The sequence below is a fragment of the Styela clava genome, chromosome 9 (assembly GCF_964204865.1).
Source record: "Styela clava chromosome 9, kaStyClav1.hap1.2, whole genome shotgun sequence".
Lineage (NCBI taxonomy): Eukaryota > Metazoa > Chordata > Ascidiacea > Stolidobranchia > Styelidae > Styela > Styela clava.
Genome location: NC_135258.1, coordinates 12,193,949 through 12,203,584, shown reverse-complemented (window position 1 = coordinate 12,203,584; position 9,636 = coordinate 12,193,949). Strand labels below are relative to the sequence as shown.

Genomic DNA, 9,636 nt, shown 5'->3' with positions numbered 1-9,636 from the left:
AATCATATAATGTTAGGTCAGAAGACTGAAAGGAATTTTGTTTTCTACAGTGCTAACACCTGACAAAAAGCTTAAAATATATCTCGTATTGCAGTATTGTAATTAATGAAACATGATATTTTATTTTTGTACCAACTTAATATGGAAATTTTTGGCTACCTATATATCAGTACAACACACTATGCAAATCGGGTGACATTGTCCCGTTTCAAAAAAACCCATTTTACATATGATCAGACACCCCTCTGTTGGGAGACGTCTGGACATTGTTGTCCTCAATATCGGTAATAATACAGTATAATGAAGTTGCCCAAAATACTATAAAAAAGCGCAATCTAATAACGTCATCATTGAATTCCTTGAGAAAAAATAATCCGATTTACCAAAGGAAAAAAAAATTTACCGTGCATTCGTAAGGTTTTTAGAAAAAACAGGCAATTTTAGTCATGTGACGGCCGCGATTAATTTAGATTATTATTGAGACAAGCATGGCGCGATATGAAGCATCTGACGTGGTCCCAGACGCCCCTCGTTTTTGAGACACATAGAGTCTTTGTTTTATTGAGCCAAATGAAGGGGAAATCCTTGAAATTTGGATAGTGTGCTGTACTGTATATGTTAAGTTAACGCTGCTATATCGCACTGTGACAACATTAAACCGTTGAAACTGATACTAACTGTAGATTGGTAGACAATTGATTCTGTACTCTAAGACTCTGGTCTGCTGGTCATTGCTGAATTCAGCAATTGCAGAATTGGTCTACCAACAGACCAATACAAAGCTAATGTCAACTGGCGCTGGGTGATTACTCTGAAGATAACTTCTTACAATATCAAGATATCAGAATATGCCAATACTGCAATAATATTTATTTATTACCACTGATTTGACTCACTTCCCTGGTTCAGATAGAGAAATTGTCATGCCATAGTCCAGACTGGATTCCATGGCAGGTGCACGCCCGAGGGCGCTAGCGCTCCGCAAAAATGCACGCCAGCGAATTCAATTTTGCACGCCGAAAATTTGCAATTGCTCACCAATGAAATTAAAATGGTTTTTGAATCAATAATCCAGTAATATCAAGATGCCAACAAATTGTAACTCCATAATTTTCGACTAATACTAGTTTGCAAGATTTGACCTGATCGAAAAATGCGAAGCAAAAAGACCATATCGTGTTGACTGATAGGAATCCCGTGATGGGCGAAAAGTTCGCCTCTGCACTGACGCTGGCCAGTTACGGCTCTGATTCAGCGAATTATTTATACAATAATTTTACACGCATGTACTGAACAGTACCGATATCTAAAGTCGCACAAACATTTCTCAAAATTAGTAACAAAGAATAGAAATAATGTCAAAGGTTAACATCCATTTCTTGCTATGATTTGACGTATTTTTTATCCAATAATACCACGTAAACCCACTTCCAAGATTATTGACAAAGTATGGCCATTTTGCTTTAATTGAACGTATTTTGTACCCTATAATTTTACGCGGATGTACTGAACAGTATCCAAAGTCGCACAAACAGCGACAAACTGTAAAAATAATGTTTGGGGGTCAAAGGTCAAACGTCCATTTTTGCTCTGATTCAACGTATTTTTTATTCAGTACCGGTAATTTTACGCGAATGTACGGTATTGAGAGATTTCTAATGTCGAAGTCAGTTAGGATAGGATTTACATATTTATACCGGGGGAGAGGAAAGCCGATAAGACGGCTTATCCATATGGCACGCGTTGCATATATGCACGCGTGAGTTATAATTGCACGCCAGGAATTCCTATTTGCACGCGGGAGAATCTGATTGCACGCCCGATTTCTCGTTCAAAAAGGCCATGAAATCCAGACTGGGCCATAGTTATGATACAGTGATATGAAGTACTGAAGTATGAGCCAGACGTTAATTTAACACTGAACTCTACTGTCGTTAGATCGTTGAATCGTCAAAATGCCGAAAACAAAATGTAAATTTTTTTTGATGAGTTGAAGAGCGATTTGCATTACCCAGTTCTGCAGTTACCGGTCATGCCGGTAGCCTACTGCATTCAGGCATTAGCCCATTTGAATCAAAGACCAATACAGGATATTTTATTAAGATTTACAGCTAATTTTGATGCCCGTATCCTACCTACAAGGATATAGAAAAAGTTTAAGCCAGTACTTGCAGTAAGCTCCGAGGCGTTGGAATCGAACAAAGGTTGGCTTGCCCAATTTGCCCCAGATATATGGTAAGCCTAATAAACTAGTACAACAGTGCAATGGTGATAAATAATTGCACCGGTGTTCTCTGACTCCTAAATTAACAAATTTATAACAGACATCTACCGTACTGTAATATTAAATACAAAAAAAAAAACATCTCAAAGCTCAACACAGCCCCGACCTCGCGCCTCAAAAACAATTGTGCTGCATGGAGTCCCTAACAAGCTACGATTTATCCGAAGAAGAAAAACGAAGTAGATGCAGATGTTCAAATGGGAGAGTTTATTTTTTTATTTGTCAAACCATGGAACACAATACATGAACGAATTCATGTTCAATAATTTATTGAGAATTGTGACTCATAGCTTGTTACTAGATAAATCAGAATTTCGTTTGTTTTTGCCCTTTTATTAACCATTCACATAAATATGTATTCCAAAAGTTGTAACACAATCAATGTATTCTTCGTGAATAAATACTAATACATTTTATTCCCTACTTCCATGACGCCTTTGAAGTTTCATTATATACTCATTCCTAATCAAGGTCTTAGTGGTGGTAAGTCCAACCAGACAAAATTAAAATGATTCGTGCAAGATCTCTCCCCAAGCTTGAGATTAAAAGTTTATCGAGGGGTTGGGGATCTTTGATTTTCGACTTTAGAGTGACTTGTAATTGATTACCTACTTCGTCTGAAAACTTTGAAATCTATCTTTAAAGATTTTGGGTGTTCCAAACGGCATTGATAATCACAACAAAAGAAAAAAATTGTGTCGTTATTTTGTAGACAAAGTGAACCCACGGTTCGGTTGGCTATTATGTTATTTTTGTTCTTGTTGGCATTATTCGTCTTGTTGTTACAAAAAAATCACTTTTTTCATTCACTAATGAACCAATTGCTTTGAAATTACTTATATTTATCCATAAATTTGCTAGCAATCCTATGAGATATGATATTTCATCCAATTTTTGCTATATTTTTATTTTTCATGAAAACACGGTTTTCAATTCCACAAGCGCGACGGATGTTTCCGATTTGACGCGAGGCTACGCAAAACTCGGAGATTAATTGATATTGGCAGGTATAGCATGAAAAGTACTTTATTTTGGTCTTCATGTCCACATATTTCAGCATCGCTCTCTTGTTATGCAAGAGTCATCATTCCAATTTTTACAATAGAATCCACGGAATCATAGTGGGTCGTTGTTTGCTTACCCCTGACTTAGACAAGTCAGGAAGGTCATTTTGATTCTAATCGTTTTGCATTTAGATGAATGTATATATATATATATATGTATATATATATATATCTCGAATCTACTATTGCTAGAAGATAATCTGATAAACAATTACGCTATGTATTTAGGTGATTGTTTAATTTATTTATTTAAATACAAAAAATGACGATTTACGCCATTTATACCATTATTTTTTAAAAATCCCGGTATCCAAATTTCTGAGCGGAATATGGGTTTTTGTTGACTTTGCATAGTTCTCTTTAGCCTTATTGAGTATTTTTCTGAATTTATTCCCATCCTTCGGGAGCGATCTTTTGTTTTTAAGAATTACATTTTGCCGATAGCAGTTGAATGATTATTTTCGTTTCGCTGGGGCCTTAGCTTTTTCCGGAGAATAGCAGCATACAGAATTCTCAATACAAGTAATGAAGTCGTGTCCATGAGCACATGGTTTACAAAAATTATGTACGAGGTTATCGTAGTTGAATTAGCCAATGTTATTTATTTGTGGTGCGTAAGTTGCTGTATATATAGAATAAAAAATCCAAATTTAAACTTCAAACAATCGCATGATATGGCTCTTGATTATGTTCATAGAATTAGTTTTTATGCATATTATTTTTCATTTTGTGCATCAAGTCTATGCATATAAACCAAATAACTGGGTAGCTATTCTCATATCCAACATAGACTGGTAACCGGACGAAAAGCCGTGGCTCGCCATATGCTTAAGTCTTCTTACCAACTTTCTACTCCCTCGGAATAAAAAGGAAATCCTTATCTCCTATCGATTTGACCTCCTTGGCCAATATCGATGTTGCGTAGCATGAAATTTTTATGTGTGCAAGTGATTGCCATGTGAGCAATTTATATGGTACAAAATAGCTATTTGAGTACATATTTAATATAGTTTATCTCTCTATACAAGAGAGTATATCTAAGTATACAATTGATAGAGCATACTAAATGGCAGAATTATTTTTCGATTTCTCACAGATAAAATGCTGTCGTCAATCAAAATCAGAATTTTTAAGCCACTTATTGTGCTCGCGTAATCGGTACCAGCTCAATTCGAGACGTTATAGGCTTAAAGTTAAAATACATTTTAATATAAAGATAATGGCAATCTATCATTCAAGATTATAAGAAATGCTGAACGGCCTTGTATTCGAGCAGCAGTAAGTATTCACTTTCAATCAAATATCCAGAGCGAATGGCGGGCATTAAGCTTCTTGTATCTTTATTTAAACTAAAATTAATTCAAAACCTAAATATATATTTGTTTTCAAATCATATTTTTTTGCTATATATATTTAGAAAGACGTGATAAGGAAATTTTATGTTCATTTCGTTTTCATATTAATAGAAGTAAAGAGCTAAGAGTTAGTTAAGAGCAAAATGAAAGCTGCTTGTTGCTTATTCACAATATGGATTTCTGCTGTTATTGCAGAAAGGCAATGTTCCACCATCTCTCCCGGAAAAGATCCCAATTGGTCAAAGGTATGAAATACAAGTTGGTTATGCTGGAGCAAGAACAATGAACATTAGCTTATCAATTACGTTGTGTTAAGTTATTCAAGTTTAAATTTAATGATTTCAATATTAGCCTTGAATTGGATGGCGTAGTGTTGTTCTTTGGTATTTATTTCAAAATTCAGTTGTTGGTAGAATTAGCAGTAACATATATATATACTATTTAGCCTTCTATTTAGAAACACAATTAACATCTTGTTACAATCATAATTTGATTCCCAGATAGTGTTTGTGGCGGGCTATCTCAGATTATATACCTTCTTACTTATGGCCTCTTAAGTTATTAGATATAAAGTGGACCTATGGGTTATGAAGAGCACTTTTTGACTCTTTTGGGGTCGGGGTCGTTATTAGATTCAGCAATTTTGCTGTTTTTATTCAATTATTGGGTACATTGGGATATTACGAATTTAATTCATATTATCTGTTATTTTGCTATTGATTTGTTTGTGTCATTTGATATGGAGCATAACGGTCTGGTGTAATAAACAAATTTAATTAACTTCAAGCACCATACTTAAAGAAAACAAAACGATGTCTACACAGTTTATATTTCCTGTTTTCTTTTCAGATAAACAGTTCCTGGTATAGCATATTTGATATGCCAGAAAGTGCGGGTAGCGTGGATTGCTATCATTGGCTAAGTGTTACTGGAACTGAATATGGGTTTTATGCTGATGTATCCGCAATAATCACGGGTAATGATTTACACATCTATAATTAATCGTATTATGATAATCTGTTTTTTCTTGTGGATATGCAGGCATTATTTATCGACCTGTATTTAGTTACCACTTGTACGCTTTAATAACAACATATATTTATTACTACTATTATATCATGTTTCATTGCCAATTGTAAATTGAAAATTATGTAAAGTGCTATATGTCGCGGCCCTCATGGGGTGGGGTCGGTTGAATTGCCCGGATTTCTATTATCCGGGTAACCGAGCGCATTTTAGCTATTCTATATCTTAAAATAAAGTCGTTCGTTTATTCGGATAGCTGTGATTGCAATTTCCACGCATAACGAATACAATGATCATATTTCCGTTAATTGTTAACAGGAGACTTGTGGGTAATTTAATAAGCTCCTTTGTTCGTTGTAAACATTGTCGAGCCTATCGCCATCGCAGGGTGGTTGTGTAATAAACGCTTTATTATTACAGCTTTCTCCGCCATTTAAGTTTATGAATATGGAAGGATTAATTTGCTAGTAATACGAGTATCCTATTTGGCAGTCCTAATCTAATAAAAGGCGTGATTCGCTACATAATTCCGTCTCCGTGACACTTACCAATAGCCTATTTATATTTTTTATTCTGTTATTCCTAGAATACTTAATACTTGTTTTTATCGGAAATATTTATGAATCCATAATACCACGTGTACCACACTCTCAAAACAACCTAAAAGCAAGCAAAATCCAAGTCTTTATGTATATATAGGCTTAGTTAATTTGAAAATTAAAAAAAATCCTATTTGATTTGTGTCGAATATCTGATTTCTGATTGATTTTAAGATACGACAAGCAAACTTATCAACTTCATTACACAAAAGTACGAACAGGTGTTTATACATTGGATCCAATCAGAAGTAAGTGCAATTTTAAGTTCAAATATGTATTTATTTATTAAATCGACTTCATTTTAAACGTCATTTGAAAATTGAGAAAAAAACCATGCAGATATCAGATGCTTTGTTTTCGAAATTTAAAAAGTAGGCTTATTAGCTAAATCGCATCGTGTCTATTTCTTAATCACTATCCTGCTCAATTTAGCAGTTATGGTTGAAGTTTAGTAACAATAAACATTTTGGGCTGCATTCATGTAGTGGGTTTCAAACTTTTAAACGTCATGTTCACTAATGTACGTAAACTATATTTTCGCGTCATGTTTTTTCCTTATAAATCTATTAACTTTTGAAAACACGTATATATACAATGCCAGAAATTTGGAATCAAGTGCTACTTGTATTTTCAGCAAACAAACTGGTGGAAAGTATGATGAAAGCCAACGAACATAGGAACACGCCCGATTTAGAAGACAAATTAAAAGCTGGTTAGTTGAGGCTTTATTTGAAACGATAAACTGGACTATAAACTATCCCTATATCCGACTTCCACCAGCGAACAACCCTATCATTATACTTGAGCTAGCTCTTATCATACTCCTGAGTCCTGACAATTACATCATTAAGATTGAAAAATAAAGTCATTTCAGATAATATACCACGGTTCGTTGCTGTTAAAAGAATTATTGAAAGTACAAATATAATATCCATTACGCAATCATTTGTTTGACTTTACAAATTTGGTGTTGTTTGGGTCGTAATCGCACAGACGTGCTAGGCTAGCTAGAATACCGCAATACAAGAGAACATGCAGTGTTTCAGTAAAATTGAAAATTTGCGCTGAAACTGAAAACCACCAAAAACTTACCGAGCAAACAATTTTAATATATTAATCAAAATAAGCAACTTGTTAAGACCTATTTTTTGTTCAATTGACTGAAGTTTGGCAAATTGTTTTTACAAACATTTGTCTTACAGTTCTTACTGGTAATATATTCCCATTCATATCCAGGTAAACAGTTTTTCAGTCAACTAGAGATGGCAATATTAACAGACGAAGAAAATTATTTCATTCCCGTAATGTGTACCAGCGGAGGTAAGCATATTTCGGATATAGAAAGCCCGCCACTAATGCAAAAATGAGAGAAAAACATCCCCGAGACGTTTTAAAATGAAAAATAATAATAATTATCCACTGTATACCAGGTCCCAACTCGATAGTTAGGCTCTTTTTTTCAATTTGAACGGTGACGAGGGTGTTTTTTCAGCGGGGGGCTTTCTACAAGAGAGCTTATATTTTTATTGAAAACCAAGTAATAGTCATTTATGAAGACAACGCAGGCCATGTAGACAAAATATGAACACTAAGACCATGTAGACAGAATATATTAAAGTCGGGGATAGTGCGACTGAAACTTGTCATTCCTACGAATATACCGAATTGGAGGCAAAAAAAATGCTGTATTATAGAAAGCTTGTTACTAATGTAATATTAAAACTAAACATCGTATTTCGTTAAGGGTTTCTTTCTTGGATGATGGTCAACACACCAGAACCCACCGTTAATCACACTGCGCTGATCTGGAACGCAATGGCAGAACATCAGGTTCATGGGCCTGTGGAATATACTTGGCGTTGTCTGGAGCAGGAAAGAGAAAACTGAAAAGTCTGATACAGTATTCTGTTTTAATATGCTTGCTTTTGCGAAATAAAGATTTGACGCACTAGAAATTATCCAATGCAAACATTATCAGGCCTGAATTTCCTACATAAAACATAAACCTGAAGCACTAGGTTTCTCATGATGTCGTTTCCGAAATAATGCGAGCCAAGCTATTAGAGTAAATAATAAAAATAATGATCCATATAGCCTAATATATTGGAGGACGGGAATTTTGGGAAGATTACGAGATATTGTTGTAAGAGCTTGTATCACTTTCGATATGGCACCGTTGTGGACGAGTACATATGGAGATAAGTATGAAATTGGGCCTCCACTGAAAATTGGGTGACCAATGGCAATCATCAAACCAATCTGATCGAACAGATCGTAGACACCTTGTGTCAAAACATTTCAAGCTCAAACCAACGACACTAAGACAGCTAGAACGGGTATCTGTAGGAATAAGGCAAAATAGCAAAACTGATTAGTAACCTAACATGCAAGCACCAACGTCTTAACGCTACGCTCTATTTTTAGCGCAATATGTTCTAAACAAAATCTGACCACTATTCGTATCTATATAACAAGCCATTCTGTAACAAATATTCATTTCACATAACTGTGATGCAAAACACATTTCCATAGTTAAATAATTGTTGCAGGAACAAATATGCAGAGTTAAAAAAAAAAAACTGCAAATGACTTCAAATAATAGAATGCGGACAGAGGTCTAAATGCCAAGAGCACTGCCTCACTAAAAACCAATTACCCAAAGATGAATCTGTAATTCAATCCTACAGATTTGGCATGCATCAACAGCTAATGATTAAGAGGATGTAGGACATAATACTTCTGAAGAGCGATATGCAGTTGTATAATAGTACACGTTGATATAGCACTTTAATGGTAGCACTGAACAGCTTTCAGTGGTTCAAGCCATTTCCAACTGAGGATTAAATGAGCATAATTCAATTCCAAATTAAACAATAACATGGCATCATTAAAGTAGCCTACTTCGATTTATTAGATAACGCATCACCAATGGTTTGAACTAGTAGGAACAGTCAGCGTCAAGACATTAATGCACATCCCTGAATATAGGCAGTAGGCACCCTCATGATTTATGACAATGTCTTGTTATAATCTATTCGCACATTCCATCCGTATTGACTAATACCATATTGGTCAGTAGTGTGGATTAAAATGAGATTTCTGTCGTAAATTATTGCTGAAGTTTTGTGAAGTTGTATGCACATTAACTTGAACAACTCATACATTTGAAAAAGCGTATATATATATGGATTATCATTCAATAATAAAGTCCAAGTTATGGAACAAATACCAGTACCAGATATAAAACTCTCAAACCATAATATGTTATACATATATACATAGACGTATATATATGATAATATATATAT

At 34.6% G+C, this 9,636-nt stretch overlaps 2 long non-coding RNA genes across 2 annotated transcripts; both read left to right on the top strand.

Moving 5' to 3' along the window:
• The first annotated feature begins 4,770 nt into the window (after nt 1-4,770).
• On the top strand, nt 4,771-5,705 carry LOC144427397 (uncharacterized). Its single transcript, XR_013477964.1, has 2 exons — nt 4,771-4,948; nt 5,553-5,705. It is a non-coding gene; the product is annotated as an uncharacterized LOC144427397 (long non-coding RNA).
• Nucleotides 5,706-6,461: 756 nt separating this feature from the next.
• LOC120339778 (uncharacterized) lies at nt 6,462-8,372 on the top strand. The gene is made up of 4 exons (XR_013477752.1): nt 6,462-6,576; nt 6,963-7,040; nt 7,565-7,648; nt 8,073-8,372. It is a non-coding gene; the product is annotated as an uncharacterized LOC120339778 (long non-coding RNA).
• Nucleotides 8,373-9,636: the final 1,264 nt, after the last annotated feature.